A 24,992-nucleotide genomic window follows, 5' to 3' on the forward strand; every position below is an offset into this window, starting at 1 on the left:
CAGGATGTATTTTATTGGGACATTTAAGCAAGGAGTTGGCAAAATTGAGCATCTGCTTTGAAGATGCTAACATTCATGGGACTGTACAATGCCTGTAAATGGTGTGTTCTAGAACCCACTCAGCTTATCTTATTAAATAAAAGTATTTTTCACAAATCTACTGACAACTACACCATGGCAAACAGTTGTCAGTACTGAGCTGAGCTTGGTAGGCAATCAATTTGTTGTTAATTAATCTGATTGAAAAATTAGTAGGGAACACAACCACTTGAATGGCGTTGAAAGACTTTATGGTTCTGTCTGTTTGTTGCTGAATGATGCAAATATGTTGGATACCTTATGGGAAAATTATGGCAAAAACTGCAAAGTTATTCAGCAATTACTATTTTTTTTTTTTCACTGTTAGTCTTTCTGAGACTGACAGATAGGAGCATATTTGCTGTATGAATCTTCACCCTTGCACTCCAGGAAGGGTGATGGGACTTTGTGAGGATTCTTTCTTGTAAGTGTCATCATAAAAATAGGACCTGCAAGGCTTTCTTTATGATTCACCACAACAAAAGACCTTTTGTTTCAAAAGCCAGACAAGACTGGTAATGGACTGCATACTTGACTAACACGTCATGTACAAACCCAACCACTTAAAATCATGGAAAATTCAGGACATCATAAATCTTACACCAACTGCATCATTTTATTTATTCAATTTTTTTTTCCAGATATTTTAAATAAATAAAATATGGTCCTACATAGGCTCTAAGCACTCTGCCAAAATAAAACTGCAAAACCAAAATGCAATATAATTGACTCACTCCTCTACCAAACTGAAGTAAATAAACACTGACACCCCATTCATCAACCAGTACCCCTAAGGATCCTCAAGGAGCTACTCCAACACATGAGTTTTGTAGTACGTCCTAAGAGTCAATAAATATGATGGTTTCAGACTGCAGGAAGGGTTTTATGAAGTCTAGGAAGCTTTTGGGGAGTATCTTACACAGAATCACAGAATCATAGGGGTTGGAAGAGACCTCTTGGAGATCATCCAGTCCAACTCCCCTGTTAAATAAAGTTCCCTAGAGTATTCCACACAGAAAAGCATTTGGGTGGGTTTTGAATATCTCCAGAGGAGGAGACTCCACGACCTCTCTGGGCAGCTGGTTCCAGAGCTCTGTCACCCTCACAATAAAGAAATTTTTCCTTGTGTTTGTATGGAACAATTTGTGTCCATTATCCTTTGTTCTGTTGCTGAAAGAAACATGGCCCCATTCATTTGACTCCTACACTTTAGATATTTGTAAACATTGATAAGTTCCTCCCTCAGTTTTCCCCTGACCGAACAGTCCCAGGTGTCTCAGCCTTTTCTCCTATGGGAGATGCTCCATGCCTTAATCATTTTTGTAGCCCTTCCTTGGACTCTCTCTGGAAGTTCCCTGTTTTTCATGAGTGGAGGAACCCAGAACTGGTCACAGTATTTTAGATGTGGTCTCACCAGGACAGAGTAGATGGGGAGGATCACCTCCCTCTACCTGCTGGCCACGCTCTTTGTAATGCACCCCAGGATACCATTGGCTCTCTTGACCACAAAGGCACACTGCTGACTCGTGGCCGACCTGTTGACACCCAACTACACCTCTGCAGAGCTCTATTCCAGCAGGTCAGCCCCTCACCTGTGCTGATGCATGCACTTATTTCTCACCAGGTGTAGTACTCTACACTTACCCCTGTTGAACTGTATAAGGTTCCTCTCCAGCCAACAGTCCAGGCTGTCCAGGTCTTGCTGAATGGCTGCAGAGCCTTCCAGTGTGTCAGGTACTCCTCCCAGCTTCATATCATCAACAAACTTGCCAAGGATGGACTTTATCCCTTCATCCAGGTCACTGATTAAGATGTTGAACAAGACTGGATCCAGCTCTGACCCCTGGTAAACACTGCTAGCTACAGGCCTCCAGCTGCTGACTGCAACACTCTGAGGAATGCCAGGCAGCCAGTTCTCAATCCACCTCACTGTCCAATAGTTTATCTCACGCTTTCTAAGCTTCATTACAAGGATGTCGTGGGAGCCAGTGTCAAATACCTTGCTGAATCAAGGTACATAACATTCACTGTTATCCCCACATCTACCCAGCCAGTGATGACAATAAGGCTACCATATTGATCAAGTGTGATTTCTCCTTGGTGAATCCATGTTGATTAATTCCAGTAGCCTTCTTTCCTTCCATCTTGTTGGCTATCTCTCTCTTAAATTGAAGGAAGTATAATCCAGTCATCAGTGCTTCTACTGCCTGCATCTCTGAAAGATGCATCACAGTGTATTTGTTTTTGGAAAGATCTTCTCTGGAGGTTCTGGGCTTCTTAGGTTAAAGCTATCACATTCAAATCAGTCCCCTCTAAAGTAGCTGAAGCGAATCCCAGGACAGAGAAGTACTTACCACGTGTGTGATTGTCTTTGCATCACAACCTGCTTCCAGTTAAATTGCAGTGTAGTCCCATGAAAAGATATGTTGCAGGACTAAGCCAGCAATGACTACAACACAGATGATGAATACAAGTTACCAATTTGAAAGTAAAAACTGTGTCCATTTAAACAGGCATATGTAAAGAAATCTCTGATGCCCAATGCTAAGTGTGGATGTAGCCCAGCTGCAGGGAGAGGACCATGTATCATAGAGTCTTAGAACCATCAAATCATAGAATCAGAGAATAATAGAATTTCTTGAGTTGGAAGAGAACCTTAAAGGCCATCTAGTGTGACTCCCCTGCAATGCACAGAGACACCTACAGCTAGATCAGGTTGCTAGGAACACCATCCAACCTGACTGAATGCCTCCAGGGATGGGGCATCCACTATCTTTCTGGGCAACCTGTTCCAGTATCTCACCACCCGCACTGTAAAAACTTCTTGCTTATATCCAATCTAAATCTCCTGTCATTTAGCTTGAAATAGCTTATCCTTGTCCTGTCACAATAGATCTTGCTAAAAAGTCTGTCCCCTTCCTTCTTACAATTCCCCTTCAAATACTGAAAGGCCACTCTCAGCTCTACCTCCAGAGCCTTCTCTTTTCCAGGCTGAACAGCCACAGCTCTCTTAGCCTGTCCTCATAACGGAGGTGTTCCCTCCCTTGGATCATTTTGGTGGTCCTCTTCTGGACATGCACCAGCAGGTTGACATCTCTACTGAGGACTCCACATCTGGATGCAGTACTCCAGGTGAGGTCTCACTGGCACAGAGTAGAGGGGCAGGATCACCTCTCTTGCCCTGCTGGCCACACTTCTTTGTATGCAGTTCAGGATACATTCGGATTTATGGTCTGTGAGTGCATATTGCTGGCTCATGTCCAGCTTGCCATCCACCGGTTCCCCCAAGTCCTTTTTGGCAGGGTTGTGTTGTGCTCCATCCTTGCCACAACCCAGGTGCAAGACCTTGCACTTGGATTTGTTGAACCTCATGAGGTTCACCTGGTCTCACTGCTCGAGCCTGTCTAGGTCTCTCTGAATGGCATCCCATCCCACCTGTATGGTGCCAACTGCACCACACAGCTTGGTATCATCTGCAAACTTGCTGACTGCTGAGAGACACAACTCATCACTGATCTCCATCTGGACATGGAACCACTGACTACCACTCTCTGGGTACAATCTTGTAACCAGTTCTTCATCCATTTAGCAGTTCACCCATCAAATCCATATCTGTCCAGTTCAGAGAGAAGGCTGTTATGGAAGATTGTGTCAAAAACCTTACTGAAGTCCAGATGGATGACATCAGTGACTCTTCCCTTGTCCACTGATCCAGTTACACCATCATAAAAAGTGACAAGGTTGGTCAGGCAGGACCTGCCATTGGTGAAGCCGTGCTGGTTATCCCATATCACTAAAACTTCCAGGAGGATCTGCTCCATGATCTTCCCTGGCATTGAGGTGAAGCTCACAGGTCGGTACTTCCCTGGGTCATTCATTCTACCCTTCTTAAAAATGAGTGTGACATTGCCTTTTTTCCAATCACTGTGGACTTCACCTGATAACTATGACTTTTCAAATATCACTGAGAATGGCTTGGTGACTATGTCAGCCAATCCCCTCAGGACTCTGGTTTGCATCTCATCATCATCTTATGGATGTTCAGGTTCCTCAGGCTGTCATGAACCTGATCTTTGCTTACAGTGGGAGAGGCAGTGCCCCCCACGTCCCACCTTCTGTACCATCTGTTCGAGGGCTGCATGTAGAGCAGTTGCTAGTAAAGACTGAGGCAAAAAAAAAGTTGTTGGATGCCTCTACCTTCTGCTTGTCCATTCTTTGTGCTCCTTGCCATGTCTAGTTCCAGTAGGGCCTTGGTCTTCCTGACCCCATCCCTTCAGAGTCTAGCAACCTCCCTGTACTCCTACCAGGTTACCTTTCCCCACTTCTGCTTCCTGTGCATTTTCTTCTCGCTCTCTAGTTTGACCAGCATGTCCCAGTTCAGCCATGCTCCATCTCACCTGGAGATGGAGAACTCTTGTGCCCTAAGGAAAGCTTCCTTAAAGATCTGCCAGCTCTGCTCCACTTTACCTTACTCTTGAGAACAGTTTCCCAGGGCATTTTGTTGACTAACTAAAGAGCTGGAATTTGGTTTTCCTAAAATTAAGCTTCCTGATTTTACTCTTTGCCTGTCTGATATCCCTCCACTATTGCATGGTCACTACAGCCCAACAGGCAACCTCCAATTCTGATGTCACCAATCAGTTCACCTGTCTGTAAGCAACAGGTCCAGCACTGCATCCCCCTTGGTGGGGCTGTCTATTACCTGGCTTGGGAAGTTACCCTCGATATATTTCAGGAGCCTCCTGGATTGCCTACATCTCACTGTGCTACTTTTACAGCAGATGTCAGGATGGTTGAAGTCCCCTATGAGGACAAGAGCCTGCAGTCACAGTGCTAGAGGAAGAAAGCTTCATCAACAGGCTCCACTTTATCAGGTAGCCTGTAGTAGACCCCAGCCACAAGGCTCCTTTTGTTGCCTTGGTCTCTAACTCTTACCCATAGGCCTTCGACTTGCTTGTGGCCATTCTTTAGGGATAGCTCTTCACACTCTCTTCCTATCTTGATGTAGAGGGCAATGCCTCCTCCTGTTTTCTCACCTGTTCCTTCCAAACAGGTTGTAGCCATCAATAGCCACATTTCAGTCATTAAAATCATCCCATCAGATTTTGGTCATGGCAACTACATCATCCAGTAGTATGGTGGTTTCTGATTCCTGTTTGTTTCTCAAGCTGTGTGTGTCAGTGTAGAGGCACTTCAGCTGGGCAGCTTACCTTGCCACCTTCTTGGAAGATAATTCCTTAGTTGAAGTTTGTACCTTTAGTGTCCCTGTTGCCTTCAACATCATAAGATGCAGCAGATTGAGGGCCCCCTCTAGCACCTTGTCCCTTTAACTTTGCTATGCTACCCCACACTTTGCCATGGACAGGTTCACTATCAGCCCCTTCTTCCTTCAAACCTAGTTTAAAGCCCTGCCAATGAACCCAGACAGGTCCTGGGCCAGAATTCTCTTTCCCCTTTGACCCAGGTAGATCCCATTTGCACACATCAGGCCAGGCATTGAGTAAACCACCCCAGGGTTGAAAAAGCCAAAATTCCTGAGGTGGCACTGGCCTCTTAGCCACATTGTTATCAAATGGGTTTTCCTGGTCCTCTCAGTATTCCTTGCTGCCACTGAAAAAAGAGGGCAAAACACCACCTGTACTTGTGCACTGCCCATTAACATCCCTAGTCCCCTGCAGTCTCTTTTGATAGACTCCTCTCAGTGGCTTCTTTGCTCCCAGCCTGTACTATCAGTAAGGAATGAAAGAGTGTTTCCATACAAATAGAGTGCTGGGAGCTGGGGGCACTGGGTAGCAGAGACGTATAAACCTTACAGGTCTCAGAAATACCAACGGAGTCTTATACTACTAGGCTCATTCAGCTTCTTACCCTGCATTCAAAGGAAAAGACACTGTGATGACAACTCTGAATGAGCCAGGTGGTCTCCTGAAAGATTGCTCTGATCCCTGAAGCAGAGAGAGACAACCTGAAAGGCAGGGTAGGGGAGTGGCAGATAGGTGAGTGGCGTAAGTGGTCTGGAAGTGGAAGGATGGTTTTGAGCATGTTTGTCTGCCTTCCCCAAGGAGTATGTAAAGTCTGGATATTTTTGACTCAATAGAAAGAGGAACAATTTCTTAACAGAAGGGTTGGCTTGGATAGCCAGGAAGATATTAAAGTAATAGTAAATAAGAAGTTAAAAAAGGGACCAGTATATTTTCACTGAGTAAAGATCAGACTTCAGAGCAAGTAGAGAACAGCGCTGTCCAAGGACACGAGGCCAACATTCTTTGTCATTCCTGACTCATCGGTGATGGGTAACTGGGCATATATTTCATGTAACAGTACCCAAACTGAGTGAGTTAACTTGCAAAAGTGGAATATTAACTGATGGATAATAATAAAAAAAAAGTGAATAGTGATATTTTTTCCTCTGTGACTCAACTAAATCATCGTATTGGGAGTGTATGAAATAATTTTCTCATTCTAGGTGTGATAAATAAGAAGGTAAAACTTTGACCAAAAAGTCACTATCACCTGAGAGCATTTAAAGCTATTTTTGAAACAGAATACATTTGGGAAAGAAAGGTTTGATTTATTAGGAGGGTATTGCTGAAAAGGTCATAGGTTAGGGGTCAGGGTGCTCACTCAGGACAGCAAGGGTTAAAACTTTCTTTCTGCAAAATGTGGAGCAGGGACTTGAGTCCATCCCTCCCTAATTACTCTGCAGAGCCTTTATTTCTTCTGTTAGCATTTGAAATGTACTGAAGTTCAGCAAAAAAAACCAATCTGATCTAATTATGACAGATAGAGAGAAATTGATTACAGAACTGAAGGAAATGGCTGCTTATGTGCACAAGATTGTGTCTTGATTATTTTTGTGTGTGAAAGGAGTAAAATACAAACAGTAATACACTTTCTTGGTTTTTTAAAGGCCAGTTTTATAAATCTGAAAACAATTATAATACAAATCTACTGGGAGAATTTAAACAGAAAAATGTGAATGATAATTGCAAACTGTTTAAAAACATTTTTACCAAAAAGCCATACTTGTTATAAAACAAAAACAACATAGCTTAAGTGAAAGCTGTTCTATAAAACAAAAGCCCACATGTAAAAATTGGACAAAAGAGTGAGGCAACAGAAATTAATCTAAATCAGGAGATAGGAATGGTGATAAATTCATAAGGGAAGCAAAAGAAATATAAGAGGAATTATCTGGCCAGCAGAGTTAAAGATCATACATGTTAAGGACAAGAAGTTTTTGATGTATGATGGTGAAGAAAACCTATCAGTGATGTTTCTCTCAGTAGATAGAAATGGTGGAATTATTTATACTAACACAGAAAAGACAGGAATAGCTTTCTGATTTGGTTGGAAAAAACAAGTGAAAATTTATAATCCTCTGAAAGTGATGATGTATTTTCCACTGCAACAATATTTCAGGAAAACATTAAACATCAGCTAATAATGGAGGTACATTAAATGAAAGGCTTGAACAACTTCTGTCCACAAATTTGAAAAGAACAGGTCAAGAAAATTCTTTGGTCTGTAGAAGGTCTGAGAAGATGGCTATAAGAGAAAGGCTTTTTCTTTCAGTATTTTGGTAAGATCCCATGAATCACCAGCCTTACCTACATTAGCAAATAATTCAGGCAACCAGGAGTGCAACAGCAGGTGAAGCACCTCACACTGGAGTCTCCACAGGAGGTGTAGTGTTGATACCAGTCCAGATTTTGCCAACTCCCACAAACTGCTCATCCATTGCTGTTTCAGAGCCAAATGCCCTGTCATGGGCTGGGGTACATGTGTTTGTGTGGCAGAGAAGCTCTGCATCTGGCTTCCCCTGCAGCAGCCTTGCACAGATGACCTGCAAGACTCATAGTAGGTGAAGTTGGAAGGAGGATGCCACAACTCATATCTAAAATTCACCACTGAACCAAATGGGAGCGTGAGGATAGATGTGGCGACTGAAGCTATAAATTAGGACGGAATGGTATGGCACATGAATTGGGCAGGAAAGGTTGTCCTCCAAAGATCCAGTCCTGACACAACTGAATAAAAAATGGGAGGCTATGCCTGTCTTTGGTACAGCCAGGACCGTCCCTGGCATGTTGTTCCTAGTGCTAATTTCCACAGTTGGAGAAGAGTACTGAATAAATTGGAGAGGGTTCAGAGAGAAAAGCCATGGGAATGATGAAAGTTCTGGAAAGCGTGTCTTACTGCGATAGACCCAAGGAGCTCACTCTGTTTATCTAACAGAAAGAATATTAAGGGGAGACTTGATCATGATCTATAAATATCTACGTGGGGAACAGAAACTTGATCTGGCAGACAAAGGACAAGATAAGATCCAACCGCCGGATGTTGAAACTGGGCAACTCAGAGGAGAAGAAAGCAATGTATTTTTAAACAAGAAGACAATTAATCACTGGAGCTGCTTACTAAAGGCTGTGGCACATTTCTTATCCTGCACCATCTTAGAACATAGGCCTGTGCTTTTATTAAAGGAATGTTCCAAATTACCGCTTAATAATCTTCCCTTCTCCCTCCCTGCAATACGATCATCGAACCCCTTCAAAAAAAAAAAAAAAAAAAAAAAGACACAGATGGCCTGGTAGAGTGCTTACACAATGGCTTTCCTCTGCAATCAGCTCAAAATTAGGATAAACTCTCTGAATGTTTGTTTATTCTCTTTATTTCCCCCTATTTTATTCACTTGTTTGCCTATGGGGAAATGCATGCACACACAAGCACACACAGAGGCATGTTTGCCTCTGCAGAGCCACAGCTGAAACAAAATTTAGACTCCGTTTATTTGGTAAATTTCAAATGTGTTTTGTTCATGCCTGAAAATGAAAAGAAACAGAAAGTTTCACATCAGCTTTCTAAAATTCTGGCTTGAACTGAAGTCGCCCAACGTGAAACGCTTGGTTTAAATTCTCCTCATAGGTTTTTTGTCTATAGCAAAATCAAAATCTTCTGCAAAATTTCAGTTTTGGAGGAGTTGCACTCCCATTAAATGCGAACTACTACCCTGGGCAACTCCAGTAACGATGGCCTTCACAGGAAGGAGAGAGGGAGTGAGTTTCCTTACGCTTTCTCAGGCAACAGAGAGAGAGAACTGAGCTTCTCCCTTCCCTTTGTTTTAGCACTCAGGTTTCCTGCTGCTTCTTAAGCACAAAAACCATATGCGTTTGCATTTACTGCTTGGGTATCAAACTGATAATATATTAAAAGGATTATGATTTACTGCCGTAATTACTGGCCTCCCAACTTTCACAAACAATTATTGCGTGCATATATCTTCTGGCTTGCAAAATCCCCACTTGCCCATATAAACGATGTGATTGCATTATTCTGTACTTTCTCTGCTTCCCTAACTGCTCATTAGAGCAAACACCTCAAAGTGTGCATGTAAATATGTCGGGACCGCTTGGGCTATCTGGCTCACTCCCTTTCTCTCTCTTTGTTGCTTTTCCCTCTCTCCCATTGCCATCACCCCACTTTTTTCCTGCTATTGTATATCACACCATATTTTTCCTCCCGTTTTTCCAAGTGTCCAAATGTTCCTGTCTGATTTATTTATATCTGACACTATTTCAGTGTGCCCAGTTCATTTCCTCTGGGACTATTCTGCTTTTATCTCTTTTCGTTTGGATGCTCGTTTCCTCCCTCTCTGCTCCCCTACTCAGCTTCTCCAGCTCATCATTTTCCTTCTCCCTGCCCTGAAGTTCTTTGCTCTGATGCTATTTTTTCCTTCCCTTAGTCAGATCCCTTCTTCTCTACCTCTCCCTGTCTCCTGCTTTTCCTCCTTCATTATGTTACTCTTTCCTTTATGTCCCTCCTTCCTGTGCTTCCCCACATGATTCAGAGGAGTCTCTTTGCTCACTGTGCCACATATCAGCAGAGAAGCCTCCCCCTGAAACCCTGCATTTTCCCTGCTCCTTTTCTTCCACTCTGCTCTTCCTTCTTTTTTTTTGGCCTCATTTTCTTCTTCTTCTTTTTCTATGCTTTTTGCCTTTCTGTGCTCCCAGGCTTATCTGAGTTTTTTTTTGCTTGATGGGGATATGCTTGCTCCTCTATCACTGTGCTGCCCCAGGCTTCACCCCAGCTTCATCCCGCATGTCCTCAGCATACAACAGTGTTAAGGAAATGAGATGATGCTATTGCTGGACACATCCCGGGGTCCGGCCAGCACTAACAAGCAAGCAAAAGCCCCCTGAGGGCCACTCACTTCCCTCCTGTAAATCCGCACATGTTCTGAAGGGGTACTTTATGAGGTGCCTCTGTGTAATTGAGCCCTTGTATTTTTTACATGCTGAGAAGCCCGAGGCTGTCCTTCCCTGCTCCTGCAGTAAAGCAGGCCCTCAGGAACCACGGCATCCGAGGGACACGGTGGGCAAAGAGTTCAGCATCCATAAAAGCTGCAGGTGCTTTCATCAGGGAGCTGTCATGCCTGTCCCACCTGGAGCCTCACTACCCAGATCCCAAATCCCAATCAGGTCTCTTTGTCCTTCCATTGTTCAGGTGCTCCAGCTCTCATTAGGCTTCTCTCCTTTGCCCACTATCCCAGGACCTCTTTCCCCTCTCTGCAGCTCAACTAAGGTGATCTCTCCAATGGAGAACAAGAAGAGAGTTTGGAGAACAACAGGCCTAAGCACAGAAGGACTTAAAAGAGAGGGCAGTAGGGAAATGGATGGGAAGATCTAGCTGCTCTACCCACTCCATGGCCATCCACTCCCACCACCTGGTGCCCATAGAGCGTCTCCTCTGCCAAGCAGCAGAGCACCCTCACACACAGGTTTTCCTGTTCAGCCTCCTGTAGGAAACCTGCTTTTAGCACGGGAATTGGACTCAGTGATTTCCAGAGGTCTTTTCTAACCTCTCTGACTCTGTGATTCTAGGGAGGATGCAGATCATGGGATCCCTTGCCTTTCCTACATGTGAAATGTCAGAGGGGTTTTTGGGGTCACATCTTTACATCCTGGGAAGACATACAACTGCTCCTTGAAAATCTACATTTGTTCAAACCCCATAAGGACCACCAAAAATCCCACAGAAACAGCCATGCATATAGATCTCTGAAAAGAGATATTGGATAATGACTGTAAATAAGCAAAAAAGAACCTGTCTTGCTCCAAAATTTCCGCTTCAGAAGGCTTGAACATGGTGGATATTGGCTGTAGGATTTAAGGAAATTTAATAAAAGTAACTTCCCTCCTGGATCCCACCTAGCCTGATGATGTTACAAAAGGAGAATGAACTGGCTACAGACCGTTTTTGGAGTCACTGTCCAATCAACCAGTGATTATCAGATTGTCTGTCTGCCTGTAAAGGCATATCCAGTCATATGTTTTCCCCATCAGACCCAAAATAAATGAAAGAAGGAAACGAAGGAGTTTAAGAGTCCAGCACTTCATTCTTCATTCTTCAAGAGCTGCAGCAACAAATGCTAAGGGAAAATTCCCATGTGAGAAATGATACCAGTTCAAGGTCACATAAGTTGATGCATGGAAGTACATTATAAGAACACTAGAAAGCTATTTCGGGGACTGTCATTGTTTATTGAATGCTTGGAGATATTGTTTTGATGTTCTGTGCCTGGGCTCTGGGATAGCAGCTAAACCAACGTTCCTAAAGTGAGGCGTTGGGAACTGGGCGATCCTGTGTGCTGCTCCTGAAGAGCAGAGAGTAAACCGATCCTTCTTCTCCAAACTTCAGAAAAGTTCCCCTTTTTACACTCAGGAGTGTCAACATTATAAGTTCCTAACAGAACTGCAGAAGAACTAATTTTTAAACGTCTTAGTGTGATGATGGTCTCTGTTTCATGGGGAAACATAATGCTTAGATGCTGCAATCTCTCATTAAAAGCAACGCAGAGCCACATTGTCTGAGGAAAAAGCGTGTATGAGGGGCTTTACTCCAGAGAAATATAGTGCTTTGTGGAGCTCCCACATGTACGTGGAGTGAAAGGTGCTGCCATCCTCCCCAGGTAGCATGGAGCGTGGATGTCTTTCAGGTCCTCCCTTCCTCTGCTCCCAGTGATTGAGGCATTGCGGGGACCAGAGGGAGAAGCTAGTGATTGAGCAGGAGCCCAAATCTCAGCAGAATGTAGGCTCAGTTGAGCATGACTGATGTGCTCTGCCTGAAGCTGAACTAGGAGTCAGATCAAGCAGGGAGATGGACTTCATCTCCCACCTTCCTGCAGGACACAATGGGGCCTGTAGTTTCTCTAGGGGGGACTTTTCCTCCACATCATTGATGGCAGTAAGTTTCCACTGTCCATTTCAGATTTATCAAACAAATGCAGGGCTTGTATGAAAAATCTCCCATGAGGACTAATAATAACGTTCTCACTGCCCCACCTCACCCTGTTTAGCCCTTGCAGACGGTGAGGCTTCCACCCAGTGCTGACTATGGAGTGGGCTGGGGCTGCCTCTCTGCTCCCCCTTCTTTTGAATAAGGATCACGCCAGGCTGGCACGCGCTGCCACTGCTTCCTGAGGCTGCCGAGGCAGGCTCAATGCAGCAAGTCTAATTTTAGAGCAGTCTGACAGAGCCCAGAGTGAGGCCAGACCTGGGACGTTCAGAGTTTGCATTGTTTCCTCAGCTGTGTCTGAAGAGCTCCTGTGGATGCTGGGGAGTTTTTTCCCAGATAGGCAAGCCCTCAGCCCTGGTCGCATCTCACACAAAGCCCTTGTGACATCAGTCTCTTTTTTATTTAACTTTGTTTCCACCTCTTTAAAGTGGGAGGCTGTTATTTTCCTACAGCTCGTCCACAAGAGAGAACTATCTTGTGAGAATCCATAAGGAACATTATTCAAATACTTGAATAATAAGACATTAAGAAGTGAGATGGCACTTCCAATGAAATGCCATTTGTTTGGGCTTTCAATGTTCTGTTGTTGAACAGCAAGGTCCATGCTCAAACACTGTAGGTTTTGAAACCTAACTAGCCCCTGCTACATCACTGACCATGGCTCTCAAACACTTTGTCATGTGAAAGGTCAGCGGTAGTGTCATGAGTGTGAAGCCGCTTGGTCAGCACACCAACAGGAGATGTTGCACATGGAAAGACAGTCCCTGCACAATGCTTTTTTCTCATAATCCAACCTGGCTGGCAGACCAAAACAAAGCTATTGACCAACTGCGGTGAAGAAAAGGGAAAAGTCACTTTTCCTTTGTGTTCAGAACGAGGTTGCTTGTTAATGGAGCGTCGTATAGTTGGCCTTAGAAAGGTCTAGATTGTTACTGAAAGGCTTTCCTGTTCTATGGATGGATAACTTGAGCCTAGAATGTCCTGCTCTACTCATTGCTGCCTCTCATCTCCATCTGTTGTGCCAACAGTCCCAAAACAAGGGTTAACTCTTACTGTGATGTTGTTTGAGGTGAGCAATGGTGGCAGCATTACATTTACTATGATTTTTCACTACGTGCCTCACTAGCCTTCTTAATGCTTCTTACACTAACTCAGCCTCTCATATAAAAATATTCTCACTGGGTTTTAAATGCCCTCCATTGGGCCAAGAACCAGAACAAACCATTTGCAATGTTATTCGTGTCTTTGGAAACTACTATCAGAAAATTAGGTAAGCAAGCAAGAGGAGACTGGAGCACACTTGGTCATGTCCCTGGAACCAGAGATGCTGGCTGGGCTCAAGGAAGCTGTGTCCAACAAGTCAGACCTCAAACCACAGAGCAATTACAGGGTTCTTCCATGAAATGTTTTATTACACAGAAGATGCGTTATGGATGGACAGGGAAAGATATGTACAACATTAACCAACCAAAGTTCTCCAGCCCTGAAGACACAGGGTTTCTAGCAGTTTCTGTCCATGCAATGCTACTGCCTGGATTTTTAGATACCGTGGCTGGAGGTATTTTTGCTTGCAACACAGCTTTTGGGATTGAATCACCAGCTAGACCAGATAAGGAGATAGCCTGACTTCAAATAATGCAAGCAGCAGGGAGCCTGTCCCATTCCTAGATAAATTGTTGCAGTGTTTAATTCCCTCCCCTGTTAGAATCTTGGCATTTATCTAGTTTGGATTAATCTAGTGTCAGATTCCACCTACTGGATGTCGTGTCTCTGTCTGCTAATTCGGAGATCCCCCTGGTATCAGAAACATAATACAGCTACTTGTAAGCTAAAACCAAACAAAATTTGGAATTTTCACACAGTGGGCAGATACAACTCATCAGCATTTGTTTTTCTCTTACACAAAAAGTTGTCTTAAGAACAAAACAAACAAAACAGGACAAATCCAAACTGGAAACACACAAACAAATCTAAACAAAGCTATCATTTTCTACAGTGTAAGACCCTTGCTATTTGAATTTCCTGAATTCATTGACAAGAGCTTTCATTTTGTGTCAATTCAATATTAAAAAAATAATAAGAAGAAGAACACAAAACCATATTTTCCCATAATACTGCATTTCCTCTGGGAATTGGAGCCTGAACAAACACTATCCTTATTCAACTTAGGCAGAGACTTCTTGGCTGTACTGCAGCTCCTGTAATGTTATATATGACGCCAAACCAAGTGACAAACTACCCTGTGGCTGGCTTATAGAAGAAAGGAGGTACCTAAGCTGCGGAGAAGTGCATTCCCAAGAAGGTGAAGTTTAAAGTTTCCTCAAACAGAACAAATTGAGGTGGAGTGACCTAAAGTGAAACATTTCACTTTGCCTGTCCTGAAGGAAAAGTAACGTTATTTTTTCTTTATAGAAATATGTGTGGAAATTTCATTTTCTATTGTTGAGACAGAATACCCAGCCAGCTCTGTTATAAACCACAAACAAATCACCATTTATTCTTCTATTGGATAAATTAGATGAACCACACTTTTTTTTTTTTAGTATCTCAACAGCTTTTGCCAATTGCAAGTATATTTAAAATTCTTTCTTGAATTGTTTCCAGTTTGCCAGTAGTCATTTTTAAAACACAGACATCGGAGCTGGACCTGCTCTCTTCTGCTACTATTAATAGTCCAAGGAGCAGAGAGCATCTGCCCTTCCATCTTCATGTTTTATAGTCCCATGCTTGGACATACCAGGAGCCGTCTTCTCTCTTTGTCAGTGCATTGCATGGGGAACACTGTGCAGCTCAGCTGGTTATCAGCTGTGACCTCCAAATCCTTTTCTAAGTCTCTGTTTCTTAAATGCATCTCACATCCTCTGTGTACAAACTGTTTGGGATACTCAGAATTCTGCTTAACGGCAAAATAAAACATGTGGGTTTTTTTTCCTAGTGAGCTCAGGTTACCACACTAACCAGATTGCTTGTAGGATGGATCTGCTTTTCTCATTATTTACCATTCCATGATTTTTGTGTCATCCACAGGCTTTGCAAGGAATGGGTGCAGATTTTTATACAGGATCACAGATAAACGTATTAAATAACAAAATGGGCCTCCTGTAAATTATCCCCACTGAAAGGGTACTCTCCTCTGAGTCACTCTGGAGATGCCTCAGATTTTAGCCTCTTTCAGATGCACTGTACTGTCTTTCTAACAGATCCATTTTCTAGAATGCTGTGCAGTGCTAAATTCAAATATTAGCAGGAGTGTGCTACACCAGAATAGGAGTGTAACACGGTTAACCTTTGTAGCTGCTCTGTAAAAGCACCCTGGTGATGTTGGGGGTATAAAGTATTAAATTAGAGCTGTAATGTTATCTAACGTATGCATCGTCTTCCCCTCACTGCAGAACAGCACCATTCCCCATCGCTACCAAAGATCTTGATTTTTCATCTACCCTGGTTATTGTCTTTCTTACACTTTTGGGAATTTTCTGATGTGTTTATAACCATAGTGATATAAGCTGGGAATACATACTTGGTTCTTTAATACCTGTCTACTGAAGGCGTTACGTTATTCTTTGCACTTATCAAAGCATTTTTGTTGCATTTAAGTTTTACTCAGGATGGCAGATTGCTTTTATTAAGTAGATAAGAGAAGCAGGTACAGAAAGAGTTCCCTGAGTTTAAGTGCAGAAATATCTGGAGCTGGAAGTGTAACTGGCGTGCTGCAATCCTGGAAGTGGCACCCCTTGAAAATCACTGCAATGTGAGGGTGTTGAGCTGTGTGTGGAGTCCAGCTGCTTCTTCATGCAAGGGAGTTTGTCACCACCTTCTTTTTTACCAATGTGGAATATCAGAATTTCCCATTACAAGTGTCAAGGCTGCTGCTGATTTTAAAAATTAATAAATAAGTTTTATGTTAAGGAGTTATACTCAGATGACATGGAGCTGAGATGACAGCCATGATCATGTCCAGGCTTACAATGGCAGTTTATAATATGCGTGGCCATGGGCTGAGCAACATAGCTGGAGAAACATGTAATTCAGATCAAAGCCTACTTTGAGGCAGCAGATTCAGAGAAAGGAGAGCTCAAAGTATCTGCCAATGGAGGCTACGTCTAGTGGCACCCAGTATGGAGTCTGATGAGGGTGGCTCCTAGGAAATGTGTCTAGGCGTCATTGTCCAGGGGGCCACCAGGGGGTCAGTGTCTTCCACTTGTAGCAGTTCCACTGGAACATACACTCAGCTACTTTCAAGAAGAGTAGGGTGAATTTTGTCTTCATATCTGTCTGTAAAGACCATTCATAATTATTTACTATGGTAATTCCTCTCAATTTTGTATATGCATACAGAAAGCATGTAAAGGCAAAGGCTTGGGCTGGAAATACCTGAGGTTGATTTTATTATCCTGTCCCTATACATCACTGTTTGAGACACCAAATGCTATTGGCAATGCAGGGAAGTGATCATGCTCAGGTACATAGAAGGAAGAATGCAGGAGAAGACTCAGAGCAGAAGGCCAATATAAGATATACAACAGATGATACATGCAAGATTTCTACAGGGAAATATTTCCTTCACTGGAAAATTCAAAGCTGAAAGGAGTGGAAGAACTTGTTCCCCAGTCAGGGAAGAGAGAGGCTCTCTGATTTGGAGATGTGTCGCAGCTTTAAGCAATATGGCAGGGAGGAATCTCTTTCTCTTTGGGGTTGCCTTACTCTGCTGTAGTGGGTGCTCCATATCTAACAAGCTGATGCCATACATATTGCATGCCCAAATACACAGCTATGAAACAGCTCAGAGCCATCGTTCAAAAGAGAAAGTACTCATCATTTGCACAAAGAGTTTGCTCAGTACTTCAAATACAGTTCATGTGAATCCAGCCAAAGCTAGGAAAGGGGCAGCATTTCTTCAGGAGAATAATTTATCAGAATTAGTTTCCCTGTTTTTATTCCTACATCCCAAATCTTTGAGCTAGAGGGCTGTTAGCAATATTTTAGAAGCTGATTTCAAAATAGCAGTTAAATTCACCCCTGTGTAGAGGCCCAGCCTTAAGGTTTGTATTACACCATGATGCCACTGAAATCTGGTTTTGAAGGTTGCCCTGGCATGTGGGCTTGGTGATGTCCAACCTCTGTGATGTGATGATCAGATCATAGATGCAGGCTCCTGGTTTCTTACCATGTCCCTATTTGCATAAGAAAAGACTTCCTATTTTAAAACCTTCCCTAACCTACAAATTAGTGCAGATGAATGGCCTCTTGTTGGAACCAGAGTGGTTCTCCTGGTTCCAACAATAGCACAGCCAATGCCAGATTTTAAACCCTCATAATGCATATAATTGTGTGATATTATACCAGAGGGGAAATTTGTTCTTTAGTCCAGCTGGTGATTAGCTTTACATTGAGGCACTGGGATTGGATACCCCTTGAAATTTTATCCTGTTAACGTAACTACAGCTGGTATTTTGTGTTATAACAATTCAACCCTTACTCCTGAGAGTGGTCCCACTGGGCCAGACCTGGAAGTCCTTGCTAGGATTTGACTCAGGCAAAACTCTCACTACCTTCAGTTAAGATTTTGTCCTAATAAAGTCCAAGTGTGAGCTCCAGAAGATGACCTACAAGTGTTTCTTGGTCGGACACTATTAAATCAGATGAATAAGAGTTACAAGATCAGATCCCAAACTGGGCATAAGTATTTGTCAGAAATACAGGAACTGAAAAATTGCATTTTATTCACTGCTTATCTGTAGTAATATCCCAGCATTGCTGACAACAGCTAGAACACTTCTTTGGAGGTTACTTGTCACTATGTTTTCTGTGCTTACCTGCTTGCTCTCTAGAATTACATTAACCCATTAATTAATGGATAGGTAATACATGGGACTGTACCTATTTATGTCTCTTCCCTTCTGCGTACTACTTCTCAGCCTGACTCCTCTTACTCTTCCTCTCATTTTCTTATCTGTTTTTGAACTTTATGATCTAAAGGGAAGTCAGTGCACTTATTTTGATGGGACTTTCAGAAAGAGGAATGGTCTGATATGAAGAATTTCCTTGCTTATCACCATCACTTTTTCTCATTTTCATTTTTCACTTTTGAAAGTAAAATAGCAACATTTCTGATGTTTTTGTCTTTAGCCCATTTTGAAAAAGATCTTTATCCCATAAAAAAGAAGTGACAGACCAACTCTGAACAAAAAAGCATACAAATGCCAATGCCAACTGTGAGAAAATGAGATTCTTCCTTAACTTATTCTAACTGTTAAAAAAATCATGACTTAAAAGCACGTTTCAAAATGTAGCTTGAAAAAAGAAAAACGTCAATGATGCTGATACTTCTCAAGTGAAAAGAGGACTGAAACCCTCTAAGAGCAAAGAGAAGGGAAAAAGCTCTTCCCTAGGAAAACAGTCGAATCTGCTTACTATGATATATTTATTTCAAAGCTATGTGGTAGGAGTAAGTTTCAAAAGGTATTTTGGAGTTGCAAACAAATTTGTCTTCTTTCACTTGTTGCATTTTGTTTCATTCTGACTGCATTTTTTTTTTAATGCTGAAAGAGTATGGTTGGAAACATGCATTTGGACTTCTACATATGCTGTATTATATATATCTTTAACATATGTTTTCCTTTGTCCATTGTAAAATAAATGGTCCTGTTTATTCTTTTTTTACTTATATCTCCTGCAGAAATTCCCTCCCACGCTATTAATTCTTTGAATCATTTTCATTGCAGCATTTGGAATCTTTTAAATGTCTTCCACGTCTTGTTAAACGGGATCAAAAAGGACTCCAGAACTGCAGATGAAGGCGCATCTTCAGTCTTCCCCCAACAAGATGGCCTATGTTATGTTTGATTGGGTTTATTCAAACAGTCTAGCATCTTTGTGTAACAAACCACTCAAAATAACATGTTTGTGCGGAAAATACAGGGAGTCAGGACTGCCAGACTGGTTGGGTCAGGCTAGAAGTTACGGTAAACCAATAATTGTCTAAAAAGGCGTAAACAGTGGCTGGGTGGGAAGAGAGGAGCGTGAGGCAGGCTGGAGGGTTGCTTCCTCTCCGCCCTTCCAGCAGTCTGTCTCAGGTTGCAGCTAAGCCATCATTTTTATAGCCACTAATGGCCTATTCTCCGCTAATCTGGATAATCCCTTTTTGACCACTTTTATACCTTCGCCTTCCACAAATCACGGCTGCAGTCGGTTGCAGGACTTGGCCCGTGATGCGTGAATGTCTGTCTCTGCTCTCCTTGAGCCAGTTGCCTGATGGCTTTAGCGGGGTGCCCATAGTTCTCGTAACACAATTCCCTACCTGCCTCTGTTGCACCATTCAGGAGTTTTTTTATTCGTCATCCTTTTCCCTTTATCATTTCCTCAAAGAACTGGAAGGTTGATATAATCCCAGGAGCTGAAAAATTGAAGAAAATCTCTATCGAGGTAGGAAAAAAAAAAAAAGAAATAGAACTCTGATGTAGTGAATGTGTTATGATAGATGTGATTAAATTCTTGAGAGTAAAAACTAATTGGACTTAATTGTAAGACTAGTTGCTCTAATAGAAACATATGTAGAGTTTATATATTTGGCTGGTATACTCTGGAGGCCATGCTGGCCAATGGAGAAGTATAAAGGAACTTGGCAATGTAAATAATACAATCCATTGAACAAAATGTTTTGAATAAATCAATAGGCACTGGGATTCGTATCTAAGCATATGTCTTTAGGTAAAACCGATGGGGAAATTTCTGATACTGAAGAGAGTACCAGAAAGTAGAGAAAAAAAGAAAGGCTAAAAAGTTTCTTAGAAACAATTTTCAGATCACTTCTGTCTTTTGAGAGATTTGTTGCTTGGTTGTGCTGCTTGCAAAAGAGCCAGCTGCTATACAAGTTGTGTTACCCCAAGATGGAGCTGAGTAGTGCCTGAGGGGGCACAGACCTGTTATGGAGGAGCAGCACCCCCCCACTTTTTGGGAACCGATACTGGTGCTGTTCAGCATGTCAATTGTGATGAAATTAATTCAGCAGCTACATTGTGCATGGTCTTGTTGAGAATTTTTGTTTTGAGAAATATGCATCTGTTCATACAAAATGCCTGAGCCAATGGCAGCCTATGAGAGCTCTTCTGTCTACCTAATGTCTTTCCTTCAGTGGTGTAATTTTGAATCAAGTACTCAGTTCTCTCTCAGCCCAAATTTCTCAGCATTTACTAAACATCAGTTGCCAACTCTCTGAGTAAAAACTTACTGCTAAGTGTATGCATTACACATTAAAAAAAAACGATCTAAAGTGGGATAATAGGATTTAACAGGGAGTTGTCTGAAATATCTCATGATTTTTTTTTAAGTCTTAAAGAATGTTATTCAGAAGGAAAGGAAGTAAAATATCCTAAAGCAAGAAAGGGAAGATCGAGGCAGTCTAGGTTACAGTGAACTCAGCAGCTCCCTAATGGCAACTGAGGAAACTGGTATCCAGCTAACTCCCAGCTGAGCCTGCCCTGAGACTGCTGAAGAGATGTGCACCATTCACTGGTGATAGGAACAAAGCCAAGGAAAGATTTAAATCTCTGTTGAGCACATCTGGAGTGAGTGATAGGAGGAGCCTGTAGCGTGAGTAGCTTGATCCGTGTTTACACAAGACTGACATACTGATCTTGCCGATATAAAACCCAGAGGAAACTAAGACCCCAGAGCCCCCTGCTTAGGCATGGAGGCTGCCCTTGGTAGGGAAGCCATGGATGTGGGCATGGGGAGATGTAACTGGAGAATACCTCTTGGGGCAAGTGCTTCTTGCAGATGATCAACATCTCCTCGAGCACTGTGGCTATTTTGGTAGCATTCAGCTGATTTATCTGTGAGGCAGTGGTCCTACTGCACTTTTTTTCTCTTCAGCAGGAAAATGATCACCTATCTGGGTCTTGGAAATGTTAAATATTTTCAGACTAATGAATCTTTGTCTGTTGCCTTCATTATTGTGCGAACCACAACAATTTTGAAGATAGAAGTATTTTCCATCAAGACTACGCGTAACGCCACTTGGCAAACAATTTCTCTAACAAAGAATAAGCCTCCAACATTTTTAGTGACTTTACATACAATGTGCCTTAATTACTGGCAAGAATGTCAAGAGCCTATTCCCACATGTGTCAACACTTCCTTAATACGCTATAATTCATCATGTTAGCATGGCAGAAACAAGGTACTCTACATCTTTACACATATCCTTCTCCAAGTTCTGGTCCTGAACCGAGTATTAAATGAACAGAAAGTCTTCATCTAGCAAACAAAGAACAGACCACAGCATCGAAACAGTAAGGTCCCTTGAGTCAATCAAAGTCATACATCACAGAGCACTTTATCATATTCTTCACAACACTGTCTAAATCCAAGAAGCACTGCTTTATTGTCAAAAGGACATTCACTTAATAACAGCAGTAAATCCAGAAAGGCAGGCTAATTTTAGACAGAAAACTTGGCTAAGAGAGAACCCTATCGTTTCCCACTCCTGACATTTTTATTCATTGAGTTCATTTTCATGCTAGTTGTGTGATTAAATGCAGATAGGGATTTATTTCCTTTTAATAAAAAAATACATGATTCTGAAAAAAGCCAAAATTGCAAATAAGGGACCTGATCCTTTTCCCACAGAAATAAACAATAGTTTTGTTGTTGGCTTCAGTGATGACAGGAATCAAATCCATGAATCTCTGTTGGAAGAAAAGGTTAAAATTCCATTTGAAAACTCTTCTTGGACCATACGTTAACTCTCTGTCAGTTCTGGGGGTAACCAAGAACCAGCATGATTTCTTTTCTAATCTGCCTGCATGTGTGTGCAAATGCATGCAGTGGTATAGGGAGCCATTTCATAAAGAAGCAAGTGAAAATAAATCTGTCCGCAGTGTGTTCCAGTGAAATGTTTTATTTGCACTCATAAACCAAAGCGCTTGCTGCATTTTTGCATTGTAGTTTTATTGTCAATGGTGATACAATCTTCCTTCCTCATGCATAGATCCTCACACAGAGCCAAGGATCTTAGATGAAGGAAAGAGGCATCACATATTGAAAATAAATGTGAGGAAAGCTGAGCCATTTGCAGAACTGGATAGGAGAAACACGTACCCCTGGGAGTGTGTATATCTACCCTTTAGTCACTCAGTCAGAAGTAACTTGGTTTCAGACATATTCAGAACGTGATCCAATTCTTTTCTTAGGTGACAATTGCTTAAAATCCACTAAAGACAAGATTTTGATCTTCCTTTTGCCACTGTAAACCTTTTGGGATGGAACCAGATAAGCTGTTCTTCTGCTCTGCAGACGCTTCCTACAGCTTTTCTGTTAGCACACGGCAGCAGGCAGCGCAGGACAAATAGCTCCTAACAAGTAACATAATAAATCTCACCTCCATTTTTCCATTCACAAAGTTTCCATCATCTGACCACAATTTTCTTTCATTTGATCATCATTTCATTTATTCAGAGTGATTCATCAATTAATTTCGCTGAATAATTCTTGGTCTGCAGCTTGTTTGCAATCAGTTTGTCTTCAGCATATTGATAGCTGAAATTCAAGCTGTTTTGGCTGGATGCAAGGAATGTTTCCTAGGTGAGGTTGTTCAACATTTGGAATCTTTTTTTTTCCAGAGCAATTCCTCTCCATTACAAATTTCAACTTGACTTTGCACAAGAATTCTGCAATATTAATTTTATCATCAATTTAACATTAATTTTAATGAGAGCACTCATGGCTGCAAAAATGACCATTCGACTGTCCCCAAAAAGTGAATGCAAAAGGATTTGCAACACTGGTATGGAGAAATTTCTGTCCATACCTGAATGAATTTTTCCACAATCTCAAGCAGAAGTGACAAGTTTATGTTGCAGCTTTTGCATGATTCTACTTCTAATAATTTTCTTGTAATTTTTTATTTTGTACAGTTGATGTAAGAGGAAGAATGATTCTGAGCACAAAGACGTAGATTTTTCTTTTCTTTTTGGTTCATGTGCATGTTCTCTTCTGCAGCCTCATTACAGCATGCATTAAAAGCCTTTTATCCTTGCTTCACGTGTAAAACACATTATAAAAACACTAATGTGATCGATCCACAGTAGGGCACACACAAATTATAATGTGGTTTGGATCCAGACATGTTTACTGCATTTGCCAGAGCTTAACATGACAGTAGAGCTTGTTTCTTAAGGCAGTAGTTTGGTTAAACAAGAACATTCAAAGCTTGCCTGACTATCTGCAAATGAGTTGATGTGAAGTTGTTCTTTTTTTTTCTCCCAGTCACATATGTTTTGGTGAATAGAGCAATATGTAAGAATTCTTTGGAATAAAGATGGGCTTGGAAGGGCTCTGTTTGTCCCTCTCTTCAAATACCTCTGTGGAGAAGGTTATCTTGGTTAGGATTGGTAGGTGTTTCTTGCACTGTTGGATTGGATTGTCAGAAAGAATCTATTCCTCAAGGCACAGACTGCAGACAAGTTCTGGTCTGTTCTGGACATAGTAAATCTATGCTACTTCGCTCTCAAAATACAAAATAACCAACTAATCTCAAATAATACATTTAATCCTGTGATTGTATTTAGTGTAGTTCACTGGATAATTGTTGAAACAAAGCTTTCCTGTATCAAGTAGGTTAATTCTTCCTTATACGCTAGAGATAGTATAGAAGAAAGACACTCAGGTTTCATAGAAAAATGTGGGCCAAAAGCCTTTTCTCAGTGGAATTCTTTTTTTCTTTTTCTTTTATGTTTATTACTATTATTATTATTTTTTCACTGTATGCTGATAAATGTTATCTGGCAACTTTGCATGAATTTCCACTAGCAATTGGAAATTGCATACATTAGAAATCTCCACTACAGATGAGCTGGTTACAGCCCTTGCCCCCTGATGAGGATTGTCTGGTCTGATGAATATGAGCTATTGCATTCCTAGAAATGGAAAATTATTGCTTGTGATTTCTTGGCTAATAGTAGTTCCTTCAAATCAAGTGTGGGTGTTTTCTTAAACAAACCCCAATGACCTGTGGAGCCTACTAGGCTGATTCACATTTACAGTGGAGTCAGTGTAAGTAAACAAATTTGGCTAAGTTATAAATTACATTTTGAACTTCTTTATGTTGCGAAGGTTTGTAAGGCAGCTTTAATGTAACAGAGAGCCAGGACCTATTGACTTGAGGTCTACTAACAAATTTATCAGCTAGAGTCAGAGCAGGAACCCAACAGCCTTCTCCAAACTGCTTTGGAGTCTTCTCCATTCTTTCTGCCTTGGGGCGCAGTAGAGACCTTGGAGGAGCGAAGAGAAGGAAGAGACCCCACAGGTCTCTATTTATCTGGAATTTGAGAAGCCCTAGTGCAGCTCCTGCTTTGGAGGAGCAGATTTGAGTCTCTCACAGTACAAATTGTGTTGGGGGCACAGGTTTTATTCCTCCTGCCAAGCAGAGCCTGAGGTTGTGAAATGAGTCCTGTACTCTCCAGATTTGCAAGTCTGAATGTAAGTGGGGAAGAGATGCCTGCTGCCTTTCTTGTGATGATGTAAGAGACAGTCAGGTTCCTGATTAGGGGATAACTATAATCCATTCTTTGGGTAAAAAAGTTAGATCATCTTGTGTAAATGAGAATACTGCTTCC

The sequence above is a fragment of the Phasianus colchicus genome, chromosome 1, assembly GCF_987193195.1.
Source record: "Phasianus colchicus chromosome 1, bPhaCol1.hap1.1, whole genome shotgun sequence".
Taxonomy (NCBI): Eukaryota; Metazoa; Chordata; class Aves; order Galliformes; family Phasianidae; genus Phasianus; species Phasianus colchicus.